This window comes from Chelonia mydas, chromosome 3 (assembly GCF_015237465.2).
Source record: "Chelonia mydas isolate rCheMyd1 chromosome 3, rCheMyd1.pri.v2, whole genome shotgun sequence".
Taxonomy (NCBI): domain Eukaryota; kingdom Metazoa; phylum Chordata; order Testudines; family Cheloniidae; genus Chelonia; species Chelonia mydas.
Window position 1 is genome coordinate 134,739,158 of NC_057851.1, and position 26,055 is coordinate 134,765,212.

Consider the following 26,055-nt stretch of genomic DNA (forward strand, 5'->3'; position numbering starts at 1 on the left):
AAAAAAAAAAAGAGAGAGAGAGAGAGAGAGAGAGAGAGAGATTTTGAATGCATATGCTAATTGTTGTATCTTCAATAAACTCAGCATATTGCCTTTTCCCCTGAAAAAAAATCCCATGTGCTTCTTATAAGCATAACATCGTAAGAGTAGAATTAGAGCATAGAAGACATTGTAGTGTAATCAGTACACCGGGATGCATCTTATTAAAATGCTGAGCCTTTCGAGTACTGAGATGCAGTCTGAGCTTTTCTGACTGATGAACCTCACAGGAAACCATAACTTGAGTTGTGCCACTGCTTACAGCTAGCACAAAGTGGCAGCATAATCCACAGACTCAATGGCTATGCCTACATTTTCCTATAAAGCTGATCAGTAGCTATACCCATAGCTAAAGTTATCTAAAACTTTCCATTATAAGCAAACAACCAGGGCTCAGATTCATACTGGAACTTGTCTTCTATCTTGTTCTCCAAAATCTCAGTCTTCATTTAGGTTTCAGAATAGCAGCCGTGTTAGTCTGTAACGGCAAAAAGAAAAGGAGTACTTGTGGCACCTTAGAGACGAACAAATTTATTTGAGCATAAGCTTTCGTGAGCTACAGCTTACTTCATCGGATGCATTCAGTGGAAAATACTTCTTGTCAACTGCTGGAAATGGCCCACCTTGATTATCACTACAAAAGGTTTTCTCCGTCCCTCCCCCCCCCCAGCTCTCTTGCTGGTATTAGCTCATCTTAAGTGATCACTCTCCTTACAGTGTGTATGGTAATACCCATTGTTTCATGTTCTCTGTGTATATAAATCTCCCCACTGTATTTTCCACTGAATGCATCCGATGAAGTGAGCTGTAGCTCACGAAAGCTTATGCTCAAATAAATTGGTTAATCTCTAAGGTGCCACAAGTACTCCTTTTCTTTTAGTCTTCATTTAGCAAACAAACAAACAAAACCCTCTAGCTGAGATATGAGTAACCAAATAGCTTCCTTAAAGCAAAATATTATTTATTTAGAGCAAAAGCATTGCAGAGAAAATATCCCAAGCACTAAACTAGCCTAAATGCAATGCCTTCCTTTCCCTAACTCTTACCATTCCCTGGATCTGGGAAGGCCCCTTTCCTAAATGATTTTATCTCGGAAAGCAGTGCAGTTTGTTCCTTCCCTTTGTTCTTCCCCCAGTCCCCATTAATGTACTGACACAGGAAAGCCTGCTAACCCAATACAGCTTAACTTTGCCACATTGACCTGGTCACAGTGCTAATAAAGTGGTTGCAGCTGCACTTCTGTTCACATACCCACAGCCCACCCTCCACCCCTGACAATGTCCCCTCCTGCTGGGGCTTGGGTTCCCCTCAATGGTTTGTAAGTATCCCCCTTGTGGTGGCAGTGGCTGTTTTTACTGGAGATCAGCTTAGTGCTTCACCAGCTCTCCTGTGATGGACTATGAAGCTGAATGATACTGTGCAGACACTAGGTGATGCTGTGCATATCATATTTAAGGATCTCACAACAGCCATTCCTGGCAGTACATCATAGGTAGGGCCTTACCAAATTCATGGCCATGAAAAAAGCTTCACAAACCATGAAATCTGGCCTCCACCATGAAATCTGGCTATTTTGGAGCAGGTTTGCAGTATTGCCATGCTTACTTTTGCACTGCCTTCAGAGCTGGGTGCCAGGCCAGCAGCCACCATTCTCTGATCACCCAGCTCTGAAAGCAGTGCGGAAGTAAGGGTGGCATCATATGGGGGCAGTTGTCACTTGGGGCAGGGGGAGCTGGGCTGGCCTTATAAGTGGGTGACTTGTGTGACTGCCCAGGGTGCCATGGTCAGGGGACACTGTTGTCACCCCCCCACACACAGGCAGCCCAAGGCCCCTTTAACCCACAAGCTCTGGGGAGGGGCAGGGTTGGGGGGGGTGCCCCGGCTGGGGGCTCCTACCATGTACCAGGTTCCAGCTGCTAGTCCGGGCCAGGCTGAGGAGGGGGTGGGACTTCCTCTTCTGCTGCACAGGCCACTTCCAGGGCCTGGTCAGATGCGCCTCCACGAGCTGCACAGCAGTAATGGCAGCAATGCCATCCCATCCCATCCTCACTTCTGTGCTGCTTCTGGCTGAGGCCGCTCTGAAGGCAGCGCTGCCACCCCCTCTCCCATGACCCCCTTTTGGGTCGGGACCTCCACGGTTACAACACCGTGACGTTTCAGATTTAAATGTCTGAAGCCATGAAATTTAAGATTTTTAAAATCCTATGACCACGAAATTTATCAAAATGGACCGTGAATTTGGTAGGACCCAAATCCTAAGATCTTATGGAAGACACATCTCTGGTGTATCTCTGTGAGACGGGGGCTGTGTAGCTAGTCCATACCTGGTACAAGCCTGACCTGCTAGTGGCAGTCCAGCAACCTACTGTGTACAAGGTGTATACAACACCTTCCACCACACCTGCCCGGGAAGCCAATTGAAGGGGGCTGTTGGTTCTTACTGGAACTAAGGCCATGTCTACACTAGAGAGTACAGCTGTACTGATGCAACTGCATCACTGTAAGATCATATAGCTGCTCTATGCCAATGGGAGAGAGCTCTCCCATCAACATGATTAATCAACTCCCAACATGCAGCGGCAGCTATACTGGTGGGAGAAGCTCTCCTGTCGGCATTTCACTGTCCACACTGGCACTTAGGTCAGTGTAACCTACCTTGCTCAGGGGGGTGATTTATTCACTCCCCTGTGTGACATAAGTTATACCAACATAAGTGGTAGCGTAGACCGAGCCTTTGTGGTTTTTTTGGTTGTCCTTCTCCCAATACCAAGAGAAAGGGGAAGGGCCAAAGAGGAGTCCTGATGCTGGGAGTGATAGGTCAACAGGGCCAATTGGGAGAGGCCAGCACACTAAGGTTGATAGGGTGGGCAGGCCAATGAGGGAGTTGAGAGACTAGGGCCTGTCCTCTATGTGAGATGGGGCTGCCACAGCCGAGTAAGGTAGAGCCAGGGAGAGAGCCACAGCTCAGAGTTGGGGGAGCCAGAGCAGCAGCCCAGAGCCGGGAGCTGAAGCAGCAGAGACCAGCCATGTGTGTTGGATCAATCACCCATTGCTTTTTACATTGGTTTTAACCACATATGGGCCAATCTAATTAATTACAGGTGGTTCCAAAATCCACTCTTCTATTCCTTTGGCTCTACGAGGTCCCAGAAGGGGCCATTTTCTTGTCATATTGAGCTGCATGTTAATAACCATTTTACCAAGGTACCATTTAACCACCCTCTTATCAAAACATCCTTTATCCCTATTGTAAATTTCCTGAGAGCCCAGGGCCTCCCAAGTGCAGGGCAAAAGACTTTCCCATTGCCCACCTGGTGTCACTAACTATAGTTTTGCTTCCCCAAAATCTTCTTGCCCAGCATATAGGAACAAAAGGGAGTGTTTCAGCCTAAAATGAATTGTCCCGCTTAGCCATGTCATTCCACAAGTGAATGCACTTGGGCTTACTACAATTAAATAGCAGGCTGTCCGTTCCCACCCAGCGATAACCGTCTTCTCCTGGGTAGACTTTTATTCCTCCAACTAATAAATTCACTCTCCCACCTCCCCCGTGTATACATAAGGACGGTGATGTTGCCAGACTAACACGGCTGCTACTCTGAAACATTTCAGTGTGGTTTTCTTCCCTAACCAGATTTCTAGCTGATAAACAGTGGGACTTGCTTTCTCACAGGTCCTGCCTAGACTGGCCTTACAGCATGGGCTCTCTTTTTAACCAGTTGGTACATAACCATATCCCCTCTCTGCAACTCCTGGGGATTCAGGATTAGACCCATTCTCTGATCCATTTTTCAAACATTGGCTCCCAGGGCCACAGCAACCTGCCTATGAGTGCTAGCAACAACTTTTGACAGCTGTTGCATCCACTGGTCTGTGGTTGCAGGTTATCAGGCAGTGTCCCATCTACCCACCATTGAAAAAATTGGAAAAACCCATTCCTTCCCCACCCATTAACACAGGACTAGACCTGTTTGGCATGGCTGATAAACCAGTATTAGAAAGGCAGGTGAGTTCTGTCAAAAGCAGAGAAATTCTTGTTATACACTTTTCAATTTAGTGGTGGAATTTTAACACGGAATTCCTGGAAACCCGCCCAGGAGGGTTGGTAAATTGATAAATTGAACAGTAATAAGTCACCAGGACCAGATGGTATTCACCCAAGAGTTCTGAAGGAACTCAAATGTGAAATTGCTGAACTAATAGCCGTGGTATGTAACCTAACATTTAAATCAGCTTCTGTGCCAGATGACTGGCGGATAGCTAATGTGACACCATTATTTAAAAAAAAAGACTCCAGAAGCGACCCTGGCAATTACAGGCCAATAAGCCTAACTGCAGTACTAGGCAAATTGGTTGAAACTATAATAAAAAACAGAATTATCAGACACATGGATGCACACAATTTGTTGGGGAAGAGTCAACATGGTTTTTGTAAAAGGAAATCATGCCTCGCTAGAATTCTTTGACGGGGGTCAACAAGCATGTGAACAAGGGAGAGCCGCTGGATATAGCGAACCTAGATTTTTCAGAAATCCTTTGACAAGGTCCCTCACAAAAAGCTTTTAAGCAAAGTAAGCTGTCATGGGATAAGAAGGAAGGTCCTTGTATGGATCAGTAAGTGGTTAAAAGATATGAGACAAAGGGTAAGAATAAATGTTCAGTTTTCAGAATGGAGAGAGGTAAATAGGGGTGTCCCACAGGGATCTGTACTGAGACCAGTCTTATTGAACATATTCACAAACGATCTGGAAAAAGGGGTAAACAGCGAAGTGCGAAATTTGCAGATGATACAAAACTACTCAAAATAATTAAGTCCAAAGGAGACTGTGAAGAGTTACAAAGGGATGTCACAAAACTGGGTGAGTGGGTAACAAAATGGCAGATGAAATTCAATGTTGATAAATGCAAAGTAATGCATAGTGGAAAACATAATCCCAACTATATATATAAAATGATGGGGTCTAAATTAACTGTTAGCGCTCAAAAAAGGGTCATTGCAGTCATTGTAGATAGTTCTCGTCTTGAAAACATCCACTCAATGTGCACCAGCAGTCAAAAAAGCTAACAGTGTTGGGACTCATTAGAAAAGGGACAGATAATAAGACAGAAAATATTATATTGCCTCTCTGTAAATCCATGTGTAAGCAGTGTTAGGATGAGCTCCACCCTGACATCTGGTGGTGAGGTGTGGCAAGTTGTGGAAAAAAACTTCAGGGGCCGATCTCATTTGCATAGGCACACCCACCCCGCCTAGACTGAGGCCATAGCTGCCCAAATTGTCACTTTGGCTGCTGTGGGATCCCCAGCGTCTCTGTTATTGGGGCAGGAAGAATAAATTGTTATTACCCTGATTATGGGAACTGTGCTTGGAACTGTACTTGGCCTTTTGTTATGATGGAGGGACTCACCATCAACTAAGTAGCACTCGCTAGGCAAGGGTCATGGGTTCCAAAACTGTGTGAATTGAGAGAGGCTGGGGACAAGTACTAATACTTGGTGGCATGGGCCCCTTGGTGAGGGCCTTACATGCTAATTGCACTTCCTCCTCTCTCCACTGTGGAATATCAGAGCTAATTTTGATTTCATTAGAAGTCTAGTTACAGGCTGCTGAGCTCACTTTGGGCTAATAGTGCACCAGCACTGAGGCTCCCCTACTACAAGCTGAATTCACCTAAGAGCTGAAATCACTGAGCATTGTGTTAAGTAGTGGGGGAGCCCGAAGATATATCGTGGAGCAGTTTGCGGGACGGCTGGAGTGCCTTGTGGACAGGCTGGTGGAGCAGTTCGTGGGACGGCGGGAGCTGTTGGTGGGACGTGGAGCAGTTCGTGGGACGGCGGGAGCTGCTGGTGGGCCGCGGAGCGGAGCGGAGCGGAGCTGAGCGAAGGAGTTCATGGGGCGGCTGGCAGAGCGGAGCGGAGCGAAGGCCTATGGAGCTGTGGGGCGGTCAGCTTCAGATCATGTAAGGTGCCTCTTACCCCCGTCCCATCTCCACCCAGGGTGGGAGGTAAAGCCCTGCAGATAAACTTTCGAACTCTGGGGCTGCCCTGACCAGGGACAGAGACTTTTGGGTCATTGGACTTTTGGGACTTTGGGTGATTTGGGGTTGCTGGACTCAAGAACCAAAGGGAAAGGGGCATGCCCCAATTTGCTTGGGGTGGGTTTTTTTTTGCTCATGGGTTGTGTTATGAATCCTGTTGGTGGTGTTTCCCCAACATAATGCCACATTGTTTCTCTCTGTTATTAAAAGGCTTTTTGCTACACTCACGACTATGTGCTTGCGAGAGGGGAAGTATTGCCTCTTGGAGGCGCCCAGCGGGGGTGGTATATATTTGTCCCAGGTCAGTGGGTGGGGGCTCGAGCCGGTTTGCATTGTGTTATTGGAATGGATCCCCTAGATATTGAACCCGGCCCTTGTTGCTGCCAACTCTGACGGGCAGAAGGGTTACACATGGTATGCCCACATCTTGAATACTGCCTGCAGATCTGGTTGCCCCATCTCAGAAAAGATATATTGGAATTGGAAAAGGTACAGAAAAGGGGAACAAACATGATTTGGGGTATCAAACAGCTTCCATATGAGGAGAGATTGATAAGACTGAGATTTTTCAGCTTGGAAAAGAGACGACTTGAGGGGGGTGGGGAGAGGAGAGATATGATAGACGTCTATAAAATCATGTCTGATGTGGAGAAAATGAAAAAGGAAGTGTGATTTACTCCTTCTCATAACACAAGAACTAGGGGTCACCAAATGAAATTAATAGGCAGAAGGTTTAAAACAAACAAAAGGAAGTATTTCTTCACACAATGCACAGCCAACCTGTGGAACTCTTTGCCAGAGGATGTTGTGAAGGACAAGACTATATCAGGGTTCAAGAAAGAACTAGATAAATTCATGGAGGATAGGTCCATCAACAGCTATTAACCAGGATGGGCAGGGATGGTGTTCCTAGCCTCTGTTTGCCAGAAGCTGGGAATGGGAGTGAGGGGATGGATCACTTGATTACCGGTTCTGTTCATTCCCTCTGAAGCACCTCACGTTGGCCACTGTTGGAATACTGGGCTAGATGGACCGTTGGTCTGATCCAGTATGGCCATTCCTATGTAGGAGCCTCCTCCAGTACTTTACTGGAAGAAAGTCAGTTCATGTTAAGACTGATAGATTCTGCTTCAAACCGGATTCTTAAGCCATTGTAATTTGTCATTTTTGCCAATAGGTGGCACAACATACCTCGTGGTTTACTGTAAAATTGAGATGAACTCTTTCAACAGAAATGTCTAGAATAAAATGTTTTTTATTAAACACCTGGCGTCTTAAGAAAAGGTTGACCTAGTTTTTGTTTTAATTCACATTCCAAATATCTGTGGCATGCATGTACTCCGTAACACGACTGTATCTGAGCTTTATAATTTGTGTCACATTCCTTTACGTGGAAAACTTATGAAATATGAACCAGATGGGTTTCCTCGGTAATAGAAGGAGCAAAAAAAAAGTGAATCTGGGTGCTAAACATTTTGGGAATAGAGGGAGAGAGCTCAGGGAGCTCTTACTTGGGCAATGTATTTGGACAATGACGATCATCAATATTACTTATGTCACGCCTACAAAAGCAACACACATCAGGCAAATTAAATACCAAGAGTCGTTAGTTACACGCCAGTTTTCTAGTTTTCCTAAATACATAAAAATGAAACATAGCAGGCTACAGACCAAACCACATTGCTCTGCAATGAACCCATTAGCCTTATCTCTCTCTGTTCCCACACAGCCAGTATTCGTGGCCAAACAGATCAATTATATTGAAATATCCTTTCTTTTTCTGGGTGGCTTTTCATATTATAGTTCCCCTGTCACTTACTAAAGCATAGGCAATAATTTTAAGAGCACAGGCCTAGGGACTGGCTGACCTGGTTCTACTCCTAACATACTCATTACATGACTGAAATCAAGTTTCTTAGCCCCTTCACACCTCAGTTTTCCTCTCTGAAACTTTATAAAGCACTTGGAGATCATGGGAAGAAAAGCCAGTTGTGATTCTTAGCACTGGGGTGTTCAAAGTTTGCCCAGCTGAAGGAAAACCATACCTAAATTGTATAAAATAGGCCAGCACGCAGCCAGCTTAATTTTTAAAATGGATGTGTAGCCTGGGGAGTATGCAAGCCCCATTAGATAATGCTCCATCCTCATCAGGACAGCCTGGCTGAAATATTCACTGGGAACTGTATGTTTTATGGGCTGCACTTCTGTACTAAAGATGCGGCAACTGCAGGCCACCTGGCAGACCTAAATTCCACCCAGGCCAGTAAGGGGTTCAGTCAGTGTCTGCCTTGTAACCCTGGGTGTCTTGTGGCTGTGCAACTTTGGTTCAGGACTCTGAACCCAACAGCTTAACAGCACCCAAAAGCCTGACCCTGGCTTTGCCCAACTTGGATACTCCTTACAGGCTGACTTTAGAACACTTCCAGCTAGTGATGAGCTGGAGCCAGTTCGCACCGGTTCACGTGAACCGGTTGTTAAATTTTGAAGCCGATTTAGAACCGGTTGTTAAAGGGGTGGGCAAACTTCGGCCTGCGAGCCACATCCGGCCCGCAGGACCATCCTGTCCGGCCAACCTGAGCTCCTGGCTGGGGAGGCTCCCCTGGCTGAGAATCCCTTTTTAATTTTTACTCACCAGGCGGCACTCCGGGTCTTCGGCGGCAGGCCCTTCACTCGCTCCGGGTCTTCGGCGGCACTGAAGGACCCGCTGCTGAAGTGCCGCCGAAGACCCGGAGCGAGTGAAGGACCTGCCACCCAAGTGCCACCAAAGACCCGGAGCAACTGAAGGAACCGGTTCTTCAGATTTTGGCAGCTCATCACTGCTTCCTGCCCAGAATCTGCCCCCAAATCCTCCTGTCACTCTCACTGGACCATCACAACGAAGGTCTTAGGTACATTGCCTCTTCAGAGACAGCATGACATTCTAACCTACAAACTTTACTAAGCTTATCCAGCACTGATGATTTAAAACAAAAGAAAAACAAGTTCATTAACAAGAGATCACGGATTAAGTGATATCAAGTGTCACAGGGCACTTCTTCAGCTGTCCCGTGAGCAGTGCTGCTTAGCCTGCTTTCATGATATCTCAGTTACCAACACACCCAGGCTGCTTCCCTTTCAGTACATGCACATGTATCATTCAGTTCCCCAGCAAAACAGAACATGACACAGGTAAGCAGAAAACACAACCTTGTCATCTCCCCTAGAGCACTGTCCATGATTACTTGTTCCTCCCAAATATAGATCCACTCAGTTATTGTGTCAATTGTGTCTAGCCCAATAATTACCACCACCCAGCTCTCTGTAATGCTCCAACAGAAAGTGGCTAAGTGATATCAGCTGGACCTGAAGCCTTTTCGGGGTGGCAGCAATGTCAGTGTGCGGGATGCTCCTGCTAGCATTCTTCTGTCAAACCAAGCAAAACAGATAAAAGATAGGGACAGTTACAAGCAAATAGAAGTGAAAACATGCAACGAAAAGACTAAAACTTAATCTAGCATGATACAGTCTTTGTTCAAGGTGGTTTCTCTCACCCACAGTCTCCTTTCCAGCTTTTTATTGGCCAGTCTGGGAAGGTTCCAACACAGAAATCAAATTGCTTTGTTTCTTGTCTCCTTGAAGTGAAGGATCATGTGTGGACTTGCTCTCCCTCTCTTATAGTTCAATGAAACTTTGAGATGTCTTCTTCTGAAGGGTGCCCCCACATAAAGTTAATTGGTGCATGATCAGTAAAGGTGCCATGAGGTCTGGGGAATTCGGTTGCATGCTGATTTCTCCCTCCATAATGGTTGCTACAATGCTACTTATCTCTTCTTGCAGCAACCTCCGCTACAAACGAGTAGCCCATTGAATATGAGCCACACCCCTGGTTTGAGATATCAGCCTCTTTGTGCAGAGAAAACTTGTTTATCAACTCCCTTTGGCATGCCTGGCTTAAACATCTTTTAGTCACAGCCTTGAAAGCATAATATTAGTAAGTATCCACAATGTCACATACAGCATTGTTACATTTCTTTTGCAATTGTAACCCTTCTGCCAGGCCAAGTTGATAGCAGCAAGGGCCGGGTTCAGTACACAGGGGTTCCCTCTCATAAAAGCAAATGCAAAACTGGCTCGAGCCCCCACCCAGTGACCTGGGAAAATCTTACACACCCCCTGGGCGCCTCAAAGAGGCAATACTTCCCCTCTCGCAAGCACAGAGTCTCGGTGTAGCAGAGAATCTTTAATAACATGAGGTAAACGACATCAGCATTAAATTGGGGAAACACCACAACTAGTGTTCATTAACCAAACCATGAGCAAAGATCCACCCCGGCAAATTGGGCCACATCCTTTCCCTCGGGTTCTTGAGTCCCAGAACCCAAACATCTCTTGAGTCCAGCAATCCACAAATCACCCAAAGTCCAAAAAAGTCCAGCCCCAGAGTTCAAAAGTTCATCTGCATAGTCTTACTCCCCCAGTCTGGCTAAAATGTGCCTGTGTGTGGGGGAAAGAGGGAAGGGGCACTTTACGTGTCCTGAAGCTGACTGCCCCACAGGGCTCTGCTCTGCTCCGCTCCACCACGACTGGCTCCGCTCTGCACAGCTCGCCGTCTCACGAACAGCTCTGCTCAGCTCGCCTCGCCGTCTCACAAACACTCCGCTGTCTCACGAACGGCTCCGCTCTGCACAGCTCACCTCGCCATCTCACGAACACGCCGCCAGCCTATCCACGAACAGCACCACTGCACTCTAGATCTTCCAGCTCCCCACTACTTGATACAGTGCTCAGTGATTTCAGCTCATAGTAATGGGAGCCTTAGTGCTGGTGCACCATAAGGCCAAAGTGAATTCAGCACAGTACCTGTAGCAAGACTCTTAATAGACCCAAAATTAGCTCTGACATTCCACAGTGGAGAGAAACAGAAGTGCAATTGGTGTTTCAGGCCCACACCACCAAGTACTAATACCTGTCTCAAGCCTCTCTCAATTCACAGAGTTTTGGAACCCATGACCCTTGCCTAGCGAGTGCTACTTAGTTGATGGTGAGTCCCTCCATCATAACAAAAGGCCAAGTACAGTTCCAAGCACAGTTCCCATAATCAGGGTAATAACAATTTATTCTTCCTGCCCCAATAACAGAGACACTGGGGATCCCACAACAGCCAAAGTGACCATTTGAGCAGTTATGGCCTCATTCTAGGTGGGGTGGGTGTGCCTATGCAAATGAGATCAGCCCCTGAAGTTCTTTTTCACAACTTGCCACACCTCACCACCAGATGTCAGGGTGGAGCTCATCCTAACTCTGCTTACACAATGATATTATTGATCAGTGTCATTGGTTTTTAAATACCTCCCAAGGCATATTTTGCATGAAAACCATTGCAGTACTGTGTTGGATGTGAATACAGAGGTGCCTAGGGTCACAGAGATATACCCAGATAATCCTGGCAAGTGACCAGGACCCACACTTTGAAAAGGAGACAAAAAAAAATAAAATCCAAAGGCCACTACCAGTCTAACCTGGCACTGGGGGAAAATTCCTGCTCGACCCCACAGAGGGCACTCAGATACTGAGCACGTGAGCAAGAATCAGCCAGACAAGCAGCTGAGAGAGAGAGTGCTCGGTGGCACTGTAGAACACTAACCCATCCGTCCAATGTCCCATCTCTAGCCATCACTGATGCCTCAGTGGAAAGAGAGAACTACAAACCTCCAAGAACACATGGTGCGGGGTGGGGCAGATACCTGCCTGTAACTTGTGGGTGAGCAGCTGAAACCCTGAGGCATGAGTGTTTATGGCTGCTGAGCCCTGCCCCCTGGCAGGACAAGCACCCCCATCATACAATCACATTCATACATGTGTCCAACTCATGTAAAACTAAGTCAGTTGTTTATCCCTACAACTCCAACCGGGAAGCTGTTCTGGGACCTCATGCCTCTGGTGATCGGAAACAGTCATCTAATAGGTAGCTGCAATCCATATGTGGCCAGGTTACAGCCATGAGCCCCTAGGACATCACCGTATTTTTCTTTCAATACCTCTTCACCTTCCTTGATGCTTGCCCCTTAAAGAGATTAAACATGTCCCCTCTCAGACTTGTGTATCCAAGACTGAACAAGCCAAACGCTACCAGTGTCCTCCTAGAGGAAAGGCCCTCCATTCTTCTAATCCCCCCCTCAGAGCACCTGTTCCAATTTACATTCAGCTGTCTTGAGCACCACGGGGGAATGAACCCAATAGAGCATGGGACAGGAAGGAACATGCCGTACAGCACTGACAGGCAACACCCACAGGGCCACGGAGGCCGAGGACAGCCTTCCCCCACAACAGCAGCCCATGTGCATTCTCTCCCCACAGTAACTCCCTCTGAAACTCCCCTATTTGCTGCTCCTGTTTGCCAGCTGAGTACTTTGCCAATCACATGGGAATATATACCACACTCCACAGATAAGCCCCACCCCATACATGTGGGCTAAGTGGAAAACATTCACACATATCACACTCCAAAGAAGATCAGCCAAACATTCACATCCACAACCGACACTCGAAAACACAGAATGGCTACTGCTGTCTACACTGTATGAGACTCCATCACCTCACATAACAAGACAAAAGAAAAAGTTACAAATTCCTTCCACATATTAAGCCTTTCCAACAGCTCTTTTCTGAAACCAAAGAAGGACCATGCCTGAGCATGCCTCTCTCTGCCAAAAGCAAGCAGAGGAATCTGCAGCAGGCCATCAGGCGCTGTGTTTAGGCCGCAGTCTCCTCCAGAGACGTGGGCTCGAATCCCACTCCTGACAGCGGCGTGCCGGGCTTTTGTTCTCTTGGGGCTTCCTTCGGTTCTTTGCGGGCGAGCGGGCGGCTTCTGTTGATCTCGTCAGAGAAGGAGTTCCCACGTCCGCCCCCTGGGCCTCGGAGAAAAGTCTCTGCCACGCTGGCCTGTGTCCTGTCAAAGCCAGAGGGAGACTCTAGTGGGCCCGGGGCCCCTGCCACCGCTGCAAGTGGCAGACAAGAGAGCGCCAGCAGCACGCCACTCCCGGTCAGGTTGGCCGAGCGCTCCAAGGAGCTGCGTTAAGGTAGCAGTCTCCCCCTGAGACGTGGGTTCGAATCCCACCCCTGACAGCCTCTTCTCTGCCTGTCGTAGCAGGAAGCGTTCCCTGGCCGCCTCTTGGTGGGAGGGAGCCAAGGGCCCTTTTCTTGGTCCTAGGTAAGGGGACGCGGGAGCGGGCCTCGACTTCCAGTGTGCCTGAGCGTTGGCCACTCTGCCGAAAGCTAGCGGAGGAACTTCTTGCAGGCCGTCAGGGTGGCCGAGCGGTCTAAGGCGCTGCGTTCAGGTCGCAGTCTCCACCGGAGGCGTGGGTTCGAATCCCACTCCTGACAGCGGCGTGTCAGGCTTTTGTTCTCTTGGGGCTTCCTTCGCTTCCTTTCGGGCGGGCAGGCGGTTGCTCCTGATCTTGTCAGAGAAGGAGTTCCCACGTCCTCCCCCTGCGCCTCGGGGAAAAGGCGCCATCACGCTGGCCTGTGCCCTCTCAAAGCCAGAGAGGGACTCTGGTGGGTACAGGGGCCCTACAGCATGCCACCACCAATCAGGTTGGCCAAGCGGTCCAAGCTGTGTTAAGGTCGCAGTCTCCCCTGGAAACGTGGGTTCGAATCCTACTCCTGAAAGCCTCATCTCTGCCTGCCTTGGTGGGAGGCGTTCCCTGGCCATCTCTTGGTGGGAGGGAACTGAGGGCCCTTTTCTTGGTACTAAGTAAGGGGCCATGGGAGCAGGCCTCGACTTTCAGTGTGCCTGAGCTAGCAGAGGGAGATGCAGCAGGCTGTCAGGGTGGCCGAGTGGTCTAATGCGCTGCATTTAGGTTGCAGTCTCCCCTGGAAACGTGGGTTCGAATCCCACTTGTCAAGGTTCCTCCCCCACTCTGAACTCTAGGGTACAGATGTGGGGACCTGCATGAAAAACCTCCTAAGCTTATCTTTACCAGCTTAGGTCAAAACTTCCCTAAGGTACAAAATATTCCATCCTTTTGTCCTTGGATTGGCCGCTACCACCACCAAACAAATACTGGTTACTGGGGAAGAGCTGTTTGGACACGTCTTTCCCCCCAAAATACTTCCCAAAACCTTGCACCCCACTTCCTGGACAAGGTTTGGTAAAAAGCCTCACCAATTTGCATAGGTGACCACAGACCCAAACCCTTGGATCTGAGAACAATGAAAAAGCATTCAGTTTTCTTACAAAAAGACTTTTAATAGAAATAGAAGTAAATAGAAATAAAAAAAAAGATCCCCACTGTAAAGTCAGGATAGTAGATACCTTACAGGGTAATTAGATTCAAAACATAGAGAATCCCTCTAGGCAAAAAACCTTAAGTTACAAAAAAGATACACAGACAGAAATAGTTATTCTATTCAGCACAATTCTTTTCTCAGCCATTTAAAGAAATCATAATCTAACGCATACCTAGCTAGATTACTTACTAAAAGTTCTAAGGCTTCATTCCTGGTCTATCCCCGGCAAAGACAAAATATAGACAGACCCACATACCCTTTGTTTCTCTCCCTCCTCCCAGCTTTTGAAAGTATCTTGTCTCCTCATTGGTCATTTTGGTCAGGTGCCAGCGAGGTTACCTTTAGCTTCTTAACCCTTTACAGGTGAGAGGAGATTTCCTCTGGCCAGGAGGGATTTTAAAGGGGTTTACCCTTCCCTTTCTATTTATGACACCACTCCTGACAGCAGCGTGCCAGGCTTTTGTTCTCTTGGGGCTTCCTTCGGTTCTTTACGGGCGGGCGGGCGGCTGCTGTTAATCTCGTCAGAGAAGGAGTTCCCATGTCCTCCCACCGGCCCTCAGAGAAAATGCTCCGCCACGCTGGCCTGAGCCCTGTCGAAGCCACAGAGGGACTCTGGTGGGCGCGGTGCCCCTGCCGCGGCTGCAAGGGGCGGGCAAGAGAGCGCCGGCAGCACACCGCTCCCGGTCAGGGTGGCCGAGCGGCCCAAGACGCTGCGTTAAGGTGGTAGTCTCCCCTGGAGGCGTGGGTTCGAATCCCACTCCTGACAGCGGCATGTCAGGCTTTTGTTCTCTTCGGGCTTGCTTCGGTTTTTTTCGGACGGGCGGGCGGTTGCTGCTGATCTTGTCAGAGAAGGAGTTCCCACGTCCTCCCCCTGGGCCTCGGGGAAAAGGCGCCACCACACTGGCCTGTGCCCTGTCAAAGCCAGAGAGGGACTCTGGTGGGTACGGGGGCCCTGCAGCATGCCACCGCCAGTCAGGTTGGCCAAGCGGTCCAAAGTGCTGTGTGAACGTCGCAGTCTCCCCCAGAAACGTGAGTTCGAATCCTACTCCTGAAAGCCTCATCTCTGCCTGCCGTGATGGGAGGCGTTCCCTGGCCGCCTCTTGGTGGGAGGGAGCTGAGGACCCTTTTCTTGGTACTAGGTAGGGGGCCACGGGAGCGGGCCTCGACTTCCAGTGTGCCTGAGCGTTGGCCGCTCTGCTGACAGCTAGCGGAGAGATTTCTTGCAGGCCGTCAGGCTGGCCGAGCGGTCTAAGGCGCTGCGTTCAGGTTGCAGTCTCCCCCGGAGGCGTGGGTTCGAATCCCACTCCTGACAGCCGCATGTCAGGTTTTTGTTCTCTTGGGGCTTCCTTCGCTTCCTTTCGGGTGGGCAGGCGGTTGCTCGTGATCTTGTCAGAGACGTAGTTCCCACGTCCTCCCCCTGGGCCTCGGGGAAAAGGCCCCACCACGCTGGCCTGTGCCCTGTCAAAGCCAGAGAGGGACTCTGGTGGGTACGGAGGCCCTACAGCATGCCACCACCAATCAGGTTGGCCAAGCGGTCCAAGCTGTGTTAAGGTCGCAGTCTCCCCTGGAAACGTGGGTTCGAATCCTACTCCTGACAGCCTCATCTCTGCCTGCCTTGGTGGGAGGCGTTCCCTGGCCGCCTCTTGGTGGGAGGGAGCTCAGGGCTCTTTTCTTGGTACTAGGTAAGGGGCCACGGGAGCGGGCCTCGACTTCCAGTGTGCCTGAGCGTTGGCCGCTCTGCCGAAAGCTAGCGGAGGGACTTCTTGCAGGCCGTCAGGGTGGCCGAGCGGTCTAAGGCGCTGCGTTCAGGTCGCAGTCTCCCCCGGAGGCGTGGGTTCGAATCCCACTCCTGACAGCGGCGTGTCAGGCTTTTGTTCTCTTGGGGCTTCCTTCGGTTCTTTGCGGGCAGGCGGGCAGCTTCTATTGATCTCGTCAGAGAAGGAGTTCTCACGTCCTCCCCCGGGGCCTCGGAGAAAAGGCTCCGCTATGCTTGTCTGTTCCCTGTCGAAGCCAGAGAAGGACTCTGGTCTGCCCGCGGCCCCTGCCGCCGCTGCAAGTGGCGGGCAAGAGAGCGCCAGCAGCATGCCGCTCCCGGTCAGGGTGGCCGAGCGGTCCAAGGCGCTGCGTTAAGGTCGCAGTCTCCCCTGGAGGCGTGGGTTCGAATCCCACTCCTGACAGAGGCATGTCCAGCTTTTGTTCTCTTGGGGCTTCCATCGGTTCTTTTTCGGCGGGCGGGCGGCTGCTGTTAATCTCGTCAGAGAAGGAGTTCCCACGTCCTCCCACCGGCCCTCAGAGAAAATGCTCCGCCGCGCTGGCCTGCGCCCTATCGAAGCCAGAGAGGGACTCTGGTGGGCATGGTGCCCCTGCCGCCGCTGCAAGTGGCGGGCAAGAGAGCGCCGGCAGCACACCGCTCCCGGTCAGGGTGGCCGAGCGGTCCAAGGCGCTGCGTTAAGGTCGTAGTCTCCCCTGGAGGCTTGGGTTCAAATCCCACTCCTGACAGCGGCGTGTCAGGCTTTTATTCTCTTGGGGCTTCCTTCAGTTCTTTTCGGGCGGGCGGGTGGTTGCTGCTGATCTTGTCAGAGAAGGAGTTCCCACGTCCTCCCCCTGCCCTTGGGGAAAAGGTGCCACCACGCTGGCCTGTGCCCTGTCAAAGCCAGAAAGGGACTCTGGTGGGTACGGGGGCCCTGCACAATGCCACTGCCAGTCAGGTTGGCCAAGCGGTCCAATGTGCTGTGTGAACGTTGCAGTCTCCCCCAGAAACGTGGGTTCGAATCCTACTCCTGATAGCCTCATCTCTGCCTGCCGTGATGGGAGGCGTTCCCTGGCCGCCTCTTGGTGGGAGGGAGCTGAGGACCCTTTTCTTGGTACTAGGTAGGAGGCCACGGGAGCGGGCCTCGACTTCCAGTGTGCCTGAGCGTTGGCCGCTCTGCTGACAGCTAGCGGAGAGATTTCTTGCAGGCCGTCAGGGTGGCCGAGCGGTCTAAGGCGCTGCGTTCAGGTCGCAGTCTCCCCCGGAGGCGTGGGTTCGAATCCCACTCCTGACAGCGGCGTGTCAGGCTTTTGTTCTCTTGGGGCTTCCTTCGGTTCTTTTCGGGCGGGCAGCTGGTTGCTGCTGATCTTGTCAGAGAAGGAGTTCCCACGTCCTCCCCCTGCCCTTGGGGAAAAGGTGCCACCACGCTGGCCTGTGCCCTGTCAAAGCCAGAAAGGGACTCTGGTGGGTACGGGGGCCCTGCACAATGCCACCGCCAGTCAGGTTGGCCAAGCGGTCCAATGTGCTGTGTGAACGTCGCAGTCTCCCCCAGAAACGTGGGTTCGAATCCTACTCCTGATAGCCTCATCTCTGCCTGCCGTGATGGGAGGCGTTCCCTGGCCGCCTCTTGGTGGGAGGGAGCTGAGGACCCTTTTCTTGGTACTAGGTAGGGGGCCACGGGAGCGGGCCTCGACTTCCAGTGTGCCTGAGCGTTGGCCGCTCTGCTGACAGCTAGCGGAGAGATTTCTTGCAGGCCGTCAGGGTGGCCGAGCGGTCTAAGGCGCTGCGTTCAGGTCGCAGTCTCCCCCGGAGGCGTGGGTTCGAATCCCACTCCTGACAGCGGCGTGTCAGGCTTTTGTTCTCTTGGGGCTTCCTTCGGTTCTTTTCGGGCGGGCAGCTGGTTGCTGCTGATCTTGTCAGAGAAGGAGTTCCCACGTCCTCCCCCTGCCCTTGGGGAAAAGGTGCCACCACGCTGGCCTGTGCCCTGTCAAAGCCAGAAAGGGACTCTGGTGGGTACGGGGGCCCTGCACAATGCCACCGCCAGTCAGGTTGGCCAAGCGGTCCAATGTGCTGTGTGAACGTCGCAGTCTCCCCCAGAAACGTGGGTTCGAATCCTACTCCTGATAGCCTCATCTCTGCCTGCCGTGATGGGAGGCGTTCCCTGGCCGCCTCTTGGTGGGAGGGAGCTGAGGACCCTTTTCTTGGTACTAGGTAGGGGGCCACGGGAGCGGGCCTCGACTTCCAGTGTGCCTGAGCGTTGGCCGCTCTGCTGACAGCTAGCGGAGAGATTTCTTGCAGGCCGTCAGGGTGGCCGAGCGGTCTAAGGCGCTGCGTTCAGGTCGCAGTCTCCCCCGGAGGCGTGGGTTCGAATCCCACTCCTGATAGCGGTGTGTCAGGCTTTTGTTCTCTTGGGGCTTCCTTCGGTTCTTTGCGGGCAGGCGGGCGGCTTCTATTGATCTCGTCAGAGAAGGAGTTCTCATGTCCTCCCCCGGGGCCTCGGAGAAAAGGCTCCGCTATGCTTGTCTGTTCCCTGTCGAAGCCAGAGAGGGACTCTGGTGGGCCCGCGGCCCCTGCCACCGCTGCAAGTGGCGGGCAAGAGAGCGCCAGCAGGATGCCGCTCCCGGTCAGGGTGGCCGAGCGGTCCAAGGCGCTGCGTTAAGGTCGCAGTCTCCCCGGAGGCGTGGGTTCGAATCCCACTCCTGACAGAGGCGTGTCCAGCTTTTGTTCTCTTGGGGCTTCCATCGGTTCTTTTTCGGCCGGCGGGCGGCTGCTGTTAATCTCGTCAGAGAAGGAGTTCCCACGTCCTCCCACCGGCCCTCAGAGAAAATGCTCCGCCACGCTGGCCTGCGCCCTATCGAAGCCAGAGAGGGACTCTGGTGGGCGTAGTGCCCCTGCCGCCGCTGCAAGTGGCGGGCAAGAGAGCGCCGGCAGCACACCGCTCCCGGTCAGGGTGGCCGAGCGGTCCAAGGAACTGCGTTAAGGTCGTAGTCTCCCCCGGAGGCGTGGGTTCAAATCCCACTCCTGACAGCGGCGTGTCGAAGCCAGAGGGAGACTCTGGTGGGCCTGGGTCCCCTGCCACCACCGCTACTGGCGGGCTGTGACGATGTGACGCAGCAGGGAGGGGGGAGTGTTGACCTGGGAATGTGCCCTTGGGACGGGAGACCTGAGAGCCTGTCACCTGAGCCAGGAGGGGGAGGGGGAGGTAACACCTCGGCCCAGGAATGTGGACGGAGGCTGCAGCAGGGAACCTGCTGGGTGGGTTTAGTTTTCAGTTTGGGGCGGGGTGGAGGAACACAGGGAACCCCAGGGCTGGGGTCTAAGCTCCCTGCTCCCCCAGAAGGACTTGACTGAGGGGTCCTGGGTGTACCCACAAGCTCTGTTTTGGACTGTGTTCCTGTTGTCCAATAAACCTTCTGTTTTACTGGCTGGCTGAGAGTCTCGGTGAATCCCAGGAAGAGGAGTGCAGGGCCTGGACTCCCCCAAACTCCGTGACACAGGCAAGAGAGCGCCGGCAGCACACCACTCCCAGTCAGGGTGGCCGAGCGGTCCAAGGCGCTGTCTTAAGGTCGCAGTCTGCCCCGGAGACGTGGGTTCAAATCCCACCCCTGACAGCCTCTTCTCTGCCTGTCGTGGCAGGAAGCGTTCCCTGGTCCCCTCTTGGTGGGAGGGAGCTGAGGGCCCTTTTCTTGGTACTAGGTAAGGGCCACGGGAGTGGGCCTCGACTTCCAGTGTGCCTGAGCGTTGGCCGCTCTGCCGAAAGCTAGCGGAGGGACTTCTTGCAGGCCGTCAGGGTGGCTGAGAGATCTAAGGCGCTGCGTTCAGGTCGCAGTCTCCCCCAGAGGCGTGGGTTTGAATCCCACTCCTGACAGCGGCGTGTCAGGCTTTTGTTCTCTTGGGGCTTCCTTCGCTTCCTTTCGGGCGGGCAGGCGGTTGCTCCTGATCTTGTCAGAGAAGGAGTTCCCACGTCCTCCCCCTGGGCCTCAGGGAAAAGGCACTACCATGCTGGCCTGTGCCCTGTCAAAGCCAGGGAGGGACTCTGGTGGGTACGGGGGCCCTACAGCATGCCACCACCAATCAGGTTGGCCAAGCGGTCCAAGCTGTGTTAAGGTCGCAGTCTCCCCTGGAAACGTGGGTTCGAATCCTACTCCTGACAGCCTCATCTCTGCCTGCCTTGGTGGGAGGCGTTCCCTGGCCGCCTCTTGGTGGGAGGGAGCTCAGGGCCCTTTTCTTGGTACTAGGTAAGGGGCCATGGGAGCGGGCCTCGACTTTCAGTGTGCCTGAGCTAGCAGAGGGAGATGCAGCAGGCTGTCAGGGTGGCCGAGTGGTCTAAGGCGCTGCATTTAGGTTGCAGTCTCCCCTGGAGGCGTGGGTTCGAATCCCACTCCTGACAGCGGCGTGCCAGGCTTTTGTTCTCTTGGGGCTTCCTTTGGTTCTTTACGGGCGGGCGGGCGGCTGCTGTTAATCTTGTCAGAGAAGGAGTTCCCACGTCCTCCCACCGGCCCTCAGAGAAAATGCTCCGCCACGCTGGCCTGAGCCCTGTCGAAGCCACAGAGGGATTCTGGTGGGCGCGGTGCCCCTGCCGCCGCTGCAAGTGGCGGACAAGAGAGCGCCGGCAGCACACCACTCCCAGTCAGGGTGGCCGAGCGGTCCAAGGCGCTGTGTTAAGGTCGCAGTCTCCCCCGGAGACGTGGGTTCAAATCCCACCCCTGACAGCCTCTTCTCTGCCTGTCGTGGCAGGAAGTGTTCCCTGGTCCCCTCATGGTGGGAGGGAGCTGAGGGCCCTTTTCTTGGTACTAGGTAAGGGGCCACGGGAGCGGGCCTCGACTTCCAGTGTGCTTGAGCGTTGGCCACTCTGCCGAAAGCTAGCGGAGGGACTTCTTGCAGGCCGTCAGGGTGGCTGAGAGATCTAAGGCGCTGCGTTCAGGTCGCAGTCTCCCCCAGAGGCGTGGCTTCGAAGCCCACTCCTGACAGCGGCGTGTCAGGCTTTTCTTCTCTTGGGGCTTCCTTCGGTTCTTTACGGGCGGGCGGGCGGCTGCTGTTCATCTCGTCAGAGAAGGAGTTCCCACGTCCTCCCACCGGCCCTCAGAGAAAATGCTCCGCCACGCTGGCCTGAGCCCTGTCGAAGCCACAGAGGGACTCTGGTGGGCGTGGTGCCCCTGCCGCCGCTGCAAGTGGCGGGCAAGAGAGCGCCGGCAGCACACCGCTCCCGGTCAGGGTGGCCGAGCGGTCCAAGATGCTGCGTTAAGGTGGTAGTCTCCCCTGGAGGCGTGGGTTCGAATCCCACTCCTGACAGCGGCATGTCAGGCTTTTGTTCTCTTCGGGCTTGCTTCGGTTTTTTTTCGGACGGGCGGGCGGTTGCTGCTGATCTTGTCAGAGAAGGAGTTCCCACGTCCTCCCCCTGGGCCTCGGGGAAAAGGCGCCACCACACTGGCCTGTGCCCTATCAAAGCCAGAGAGGGACTCTGGTGGGTACGGGGGCCCTGCAGCATGCCACCGCCAGTCAGGTTGGCCGAGCGGTCCAATGTGCTGTGTGAATGTCGCAGTCTCCCCCAGAAACGTGGGTTCGAATCCTACTCCTGATAGCCGCATCTCTGCCTGCCGTGATGGGAGGCGTTCCCTGGCCGCCTCTTGGTGGGAGGGAGCTGAGGACCCTTTTCTTGGTACTAGGTAGGGGGCCACGGGAGCGGGCCTCGACTTCCAGTGTGCCTGAGCGTTGGCCGCTCTGCTGACAGCTAGCGGAGGGACTTCTTGCAGGCCGTCAGGGTGGCCGAGCGGTCTAAGGCGCTGCGTTCAGGTCGCAGTCTCCCCCGGAGGCGTGGGTTCGAATCCCACTCCTGATAGCGGTGTGTCAGGCTTTTGTTCTCTTGGGGCTTCCTTCGGTTCTTTGCGGGCAGGCGGGCGGCTTCTATTGATCTCGTCAGAGAAGGAGTTCTCATGTCCTCCCCCGGGGCCTCGGAGAAAAGGCTCCGCTATGCTTGTCTGTTCCCTGTCGAAGCCAGAGAGGGACTCTGGTGGGCCCGCGGCCCCTGCCACCGCTGCAAGTGGCGGGCAAGAGAGCGCCAGCAGGATGCCGCTCCCGGTCAGGGTGGCCGAGCGGCCCAAGACGCTGCGTTAAGGTGGTAGTCTCCCCTGGAGGCGTGGGTTCGAATCCCACTCCTGACAGAGGCGTGTCCAGCTTTTGTTCTCTTGGGGCTTCCATCGGTTCTTTTTCGGCCGGCGGGCGGCTGCTGTTAATCTCGTCAGAGAAGGAGTTCCCACGTCCTCCCACCGGCCCTCAGAGAAAATGCTCCGCCACGCTGGCCTGCGCCCTATCGAAGCCAGAGAGGGACTCTGGTGGGCGTAGTGCCCCTGCCACCGCTGCAAGTGGCGGGCAAGAGAGCGCCGGCAGCACACCGCTCCCGGTCAGGGTGGCCGAGCGGTCCAAGATGCTGCGTTAAGGTGGTAGTCTCCCCTGGAGGCGTGGGTTCGAATCCCACTCCTGACAGCGGCATGTCAGGCTTTTGTTCTCTTCGGGCTTGCTTCGGTTTTTTTCGGACGGGCGGGCGGTTGCTGCTGATCTTGTCAGAGAAGGAGTTCCCACGTCCTCCCCCTGGGCCTCGGGGAAAAGGCGCCACCACACTGGCCTGTGCCCTATCAAAGCCAGAGAGGGACTCTGGTGGGTACGGGGGCCCTGCAGCATGCCACCGCCAGTCAGGTTGGCCGAGCGGTCCAATGTGCTGTGTGAATGTCGCAGTCTCCCCCAGAAACGTGGGTTCGAATCCTACTCCTGATAGCCGCATCTCTGCCTGCCGTGATGGGAGGCGTTCCCTGGCCGCCTCTTGGTGGGAGGGAGCTGAGGACCCTTTTCTTGGTACTAGGTAGGGGGCCACGGGAGCGGGCCTCGACTTCCAGTGTGCCTGAGCGTTGGCCGCTCTGCTGACAGCTAGCGGAGGGACTTCTTGCAGGCCGTCAGGGTGGCCGAGCGGTCTAAGGCGCTGCGTTCAGGTCGCAGTCTCCCCCGGAGGCGTGGGTTCGAATCCCACTCCTGATAGCGGTGTGTCAGGCTTTTGTTCTCTTGGGGCTTCCTTCGGTTCTTTGCGGGCAGGCGGGCGGCTTCTATTGATCTCGTCAGAGAAGGAGTTCTCATGTCCTCCCCCGGGGCCTCGGAGAAAAGGCTCCGCTATGCTTGTCTGTTCCCTGTCGAAGCCAGAGAGGGACTCTGGTGGGCCCGCGGCCCCTGCCACCGCTGCAAGTGGCGGGCAAGAGAGCGCCAGCAGGATGCCGCTCCCGGTCAGGGTGGCCGAGCGGCCCAAGACGCTGCGTTAAGGTGGTAGTCTCCCCTGGAGGCGTGGGTTCGAATCCCACTCCTGACAGAGGCGTGTCCAGCTTTTGTTCTCTTGGGGCTTCCATCGGTTCTTTTTCGGCCGGCGGGCGGCTGCTGTTAATCTCGTCAGAGAAGGAGTTCCCACGTCCTCCCACCGGCCCTCAGAGAAAATGCTCCGCCACGCTGGCCTGCGCCCTATCGAAGCCAGAGAGGGACTCTGGTGGGCGTAGTGCCCCTGCCGCCGCTGCAAGTGGCGGGCAAGAGAGCGCCGGCAGCACACCGCTCCCGGTCAGGGTGGCCGAGCGGCCCAAGACGCTGCGTTAAGGTGGTAGTCTCCCCTGGAGGCGTGGGTTCGAATCCCACTCCTGACAGAGGCATGTCAGGCTTTTGTTCTCTTCGGGCTTGCTTCGGTTTTTTTCGGACGGGCGGGCGGTTGCTGCTGATCTTGTCAGAGAAGGAGTTCCCACGTCCTCCCCCTGGGCCTCGGGGAAAAGGCGCCACCACACTGGCCTGTGCCCTGTCAAAGCCAGAGTGGGACTCTGGTGGGTACGGGGGCCCTGCAGCATGCCACCGCCAGTCAGGTTGGCCAAGCGGTCCAATGTGCTGTGTGAACGTCGCAGTCTCCCCCAGAAACGTGAGTTCGAATCCTACTCCTGAAAGCCTCATCTCTGCCTGCCGTGATGGGAGGCGTTCCCTGGCCGCCTCTTGGTGGGAGGGAGCTGAGGACCCTTTTCTTGGTACTAGGTAGGAGGCCACGGGAGCGGGCCTCGACTTCCAGTGTGCCTGAGCGTTGGCCGCTCTGCTGACAGCTAGCGGAGAGATTTCTTGCAGGCCGTCAGGGTGGCCGAGCGGTCTAAGGCGCTGCGTTCAGGTCGCAGTCTCCCCCGGAGGCGTGGGTTCGAATCCCACTCCTGACAGCCGCATGTCAGGCTTTTGTTCTCTTGGGGCTTCCTTCGCTTCCTTTCGGGTGGGCAGGCGGTTGCTCCTGATCTTGTCAGAGACGGAGTTCCCACGTCCTCCCCCTGCCCTTGGGGAAAAGGCCCCACCACGCTGGCCTGTGCCCTGTCAAAGCCAGAAAGGGACTCTGGTGGGTACGGGGGCCCTGCACAATGCCACCGCCAGTCAGGTTGGCCAAGCGGTCCAATGTGCTGTGTGAACGTCGCAGTCTCCCCCAGAAACGTGGGTTCGAATCCTACTCCTGATAGCCTCATCTCTGCCTGCCGTGATGGGAGGCGTTCCCTGGCCGCCTCTTGGTGGGAGGGAGCTGAGGACCCTTTTCTTGGTACTAGGTAGGGGGCCACGGGAGCGGGCCTCGACTTCCAGTGTGCCTGAGCGTTGGCCGCTCTGCTGACAGCTAGCGGAGAGATTTCTTGCAGGCCGTCAGGGTGGCCGAGCGGTCTAAGGCGCTGCGTTCAGGTCGCAGTCTCCCCCGGAGGCGTGGGTTCGAATCCCACTCCTGACAGCGGCGTGTCAGGCTTTTGTTCTCTTGGGGCTTCCTTCGGTTCTTTGCGGGCAGGCGGGCAGCTTCTATTGATCTCGTCAGAGAAGGAGTTCTCATGTCCTCCCCCGGGGCCTCGGAGAAAAGGCCCCGCTATGCTTGTCTGTTCCCTGTCGAAGCCAGAGAGGGACACTGGTCTGCCCGCGGCCCCTGCCGCCGCTGCAAGTGGCGGGCAAGAGAGCGCCAGCAGCATGCCGCTCCCGGTCAGGGTGGCCGAGCGGTCCAAGGCGCTGCGTTAAGGTCGCAGTCTCCCCTGGAGGCGTGGGTTCGAATCCCACTCCTGACAGAGGCATGTCCAGCTTTTGTTCTCTTGGGGCTTCCATCGGTTCTTTTTCGGCGGGCGGGCGGCTGCTGTTAATCTCGTCAGAGAAGGAGTTCCCACGTCCTCCCACCGGCCCTCAGAGAAAATGCTCCGCCACGCTGGCCTGCGCCCTATCGAAGCCAGAGAGGGACTCTGGTGGGCGTGGTGCCCCTGCCGCCGCTGCAAGTGGCGGGCAAGAGAGCGCCGGCAGCACACCGCTCCCGGTCAGGGTGGCCGAGCGGTCCAAGGCGCTGCGTTAAGGTCGTAGTCTCCCCTGGAGGCTTGGGTTCAAATCCCACTCCTGACAGCGGCGTGTCAGGCTTTTGTTCTCTTGGGGCTTCCTTCAGTTCTTTTCGGGCGGGCGGGTGGTTGCTGCTGATCTTGTCAGAGAAGGAGTTCCCACGTCCTCCCCCTGCCCTTGGGGAAAAGGTGCCACCACGCTGGCCTGTGCCCTGTCAAAGCCAGAAAGGGACTCTGGTGGGTACGGGGGCCCTGCAGCATGCCACCGCCAGTCAGGTTGGCCAAGCGGTCCAATGTGCTGTGTGAACGTTGCAGTCTCCCCCAGAAACGTGGGTTCGAATCCTACTCCTGATAGCCTCATCTCTGCCTGCCGTGATGGGAGGCGTTCCCTGGCCGCCTCTTGGTGGGAGGGAGCTGAGGACCCTTTTCTTGGTACTAGGTAGGGGGCCACGGGAGCGGGCCTCGACTTCCAGTGTGCCTGAGCGTTGGCCGCTCTGCTGACAGCTAGCGGAGAGATTTCTTGCAGGCCGTCAGGGTGGCCGAGCGGTCTAAGGCGCTGCGTTCAGGTCGCAGTCTCCCCCGGAGGCGTGGGTTCGAATCCCACTCCTGACAGCGGCAT

General features: G+C 54.2%; 20 non-coding genes across 20 annotated transcripts; all 20 read left to right on the forward strand.

Moving 5' to 3' along the window:
- The first annotated feature begins 13,356 nt into the window (after positions 1-13,356).
- Positions 13,357-13,439, forward strand: TRNAL-CAG. Its single transcript has one exon. It is a non-coding gene; the product is annotated as a tRNA-Leu (tRNA).
- Positions 13,440-15,574: 2,135 nt separating this feature from the next.
- TRNAL-CAG lies at positions 15,575-15,657 on the forward strand. Its single transcript has one exon. It is a non-coding gene; the product is annotated as a tRNA-Leu (tRNA).
- Positions 15,658-16,117: 460 nt separating this feature from the next.
- TRNAL-CAG lies at positions 16,118-16,200 on the forward strand. Its single transcript has one exon. It is a non-coding gene; the product is annotated as a tRNA-Leu (tRNA).
- Positions 16,201-16,439: 239 nt separating this feature from the next.
- On the forward strand, positions 16,440-16,522 carry TRNAL-AAG. Its single transcript has one exon. It is a non-coding gene; the product is annotated as a tRNA-Leu (tRNA).
- A 239-nt stretch (positions 16,523-16,761) lies between these two features.
- TRNAL-AAG lies at positions 16,762-16,844 on the forward strand. Its single transcript has one exon. It is a non-coding gene; the product is annotated as a tRNA-Leu (tRNA).
- A 462-nt stretch (positions 16,845-17,306) lies between these two features.
- TRNAL-CAG lies at positions 17,307-17,389 on the forward strand. The gene has a single exon. It is a non-coding gene; the product is annotated as a tRNA-Leu (tRNA).
- Positions 17,390-17,851: 462 nt separating this feature from the next.
- TRNAL-CAG lies at positions 17,852-17,934 on the forward strand. Its single transcript has one exon. It is a non-coding gene; the product is annotated as a tRNA-Leu (tRNA).
- Positions 17,935-18,396: 462 nt separating this feature from the next.
- TRNAL-CAG lies at positions 18,397-18,479 on the forward strand. The gene has a single exon. It is a non-coding gene; the product is annotated as a tRNA-Leu (tRNA).
- A 239-nt stretch (positions 18,480-18,718) lies between these two features.
- Positions 18,719-18,800, forward strand: TRNAL-AAG. Its single transcript has one exon. It is a non-coding gene; the product is annotated as a tRNA-Leu (tRNA).
- Positions 18,801-19,039: 239 nt separating this feature from the next.
- On the forward strand, positions 19,040-19,122 carry TRNAL-AAG. The gene has a single exon. It is a non-coding gene; the product is annotated as a tRNA-Leu (tRNA).
- A 501-nt stretch (positions 19,123-19,623) lies between these two features.
- Positions 19,624-19,706, forward strand: TRNAL-AAG. The gene has a single exon. It is a non-coding gene; the product is annotated as a tRNA-Leu (tRNA).
- A 696-nt stretch (positions 19,707-20,402) lies between these two features.
- Positions 20,403-20,485, forward strand: TRNAL-CAG. The gene has a single exon. It is a non-coding gene; the product is annotated as a tRNA-Leu (tRNA).
- Positions 20,486-20,724: 239 nt separating this feature from the next.
- Positions 20,725-20,807, forward strand: TRNAL-AAG. The gene has a single exon. It is a non-coding gene; the product is annotated as a tRNA-Leu (tRNA).
- Positions 20,808-21,851: 1,044 nt separating this feature from the next.
- TRNAL-AAG lies at positions 21,852-21,934 on the forward strand. Its single transcript has one exon. It is a non-coding gene; the product is annotated as a tRNA-Leu (tRNA).
- A 1,107-nt stretch (positions 21,935-23,041) lies between these two features.
- TRNAL-CAG lies at positions 23,042-23,124 on the forward strand. Its single transcript has one exon. It is a non-coding gene; the product is annotated as a tRNA-Leu (tRNA).
- Positions 23,125-24,231: 1,107 nt separating this feature from the next.
- On the forward strand, positions 24,232-24,314 carry TRNAL-CAG. The gene has a single exon. It is a non-coding gene; the product is annotated as a tRNA-Leu (tRNA).
- A 462-nt stretch (positions 24,315-24,776) lies between these two features.
- On the forward strand, positions 24,777-24,859 carry TRNAL-CAG. The gene has a single exon. It is a non-coding gene; the product is annotated as a tRNA-Leu (tRNA).
- Positions 24,860-25,098: 239 nt separating this feature from the next.
- TRNAL-AAG lies at positions 25,099-25,181 on the forward strand. Its single transcript has one exon. It is a non-coding gene; the product is annotated as a tRNA-Leu (tRNA).
- Positions 25,182-25,420: 239 nt separating this feature from the next.
- TRNAL-AAG lies at positions 25,421-25,503 on the forward strand. The gene has a single exon. It is a non-coding gene; the product is annotated as a tRNA-Leu (tRNA).
- A 462-nt stretch (positions 25,504-25,965) lies between these two features.
- Positions 25,966-26,048, forward strand: TRNAL-CAG. Its single transcript has one exon. It is a non-coding gene; the product is annotated as a tRNA-Leu (tRNA).
- The last annotated feature ends 7 nt before the right edge of the window (positions 26,049-26,055 follow it).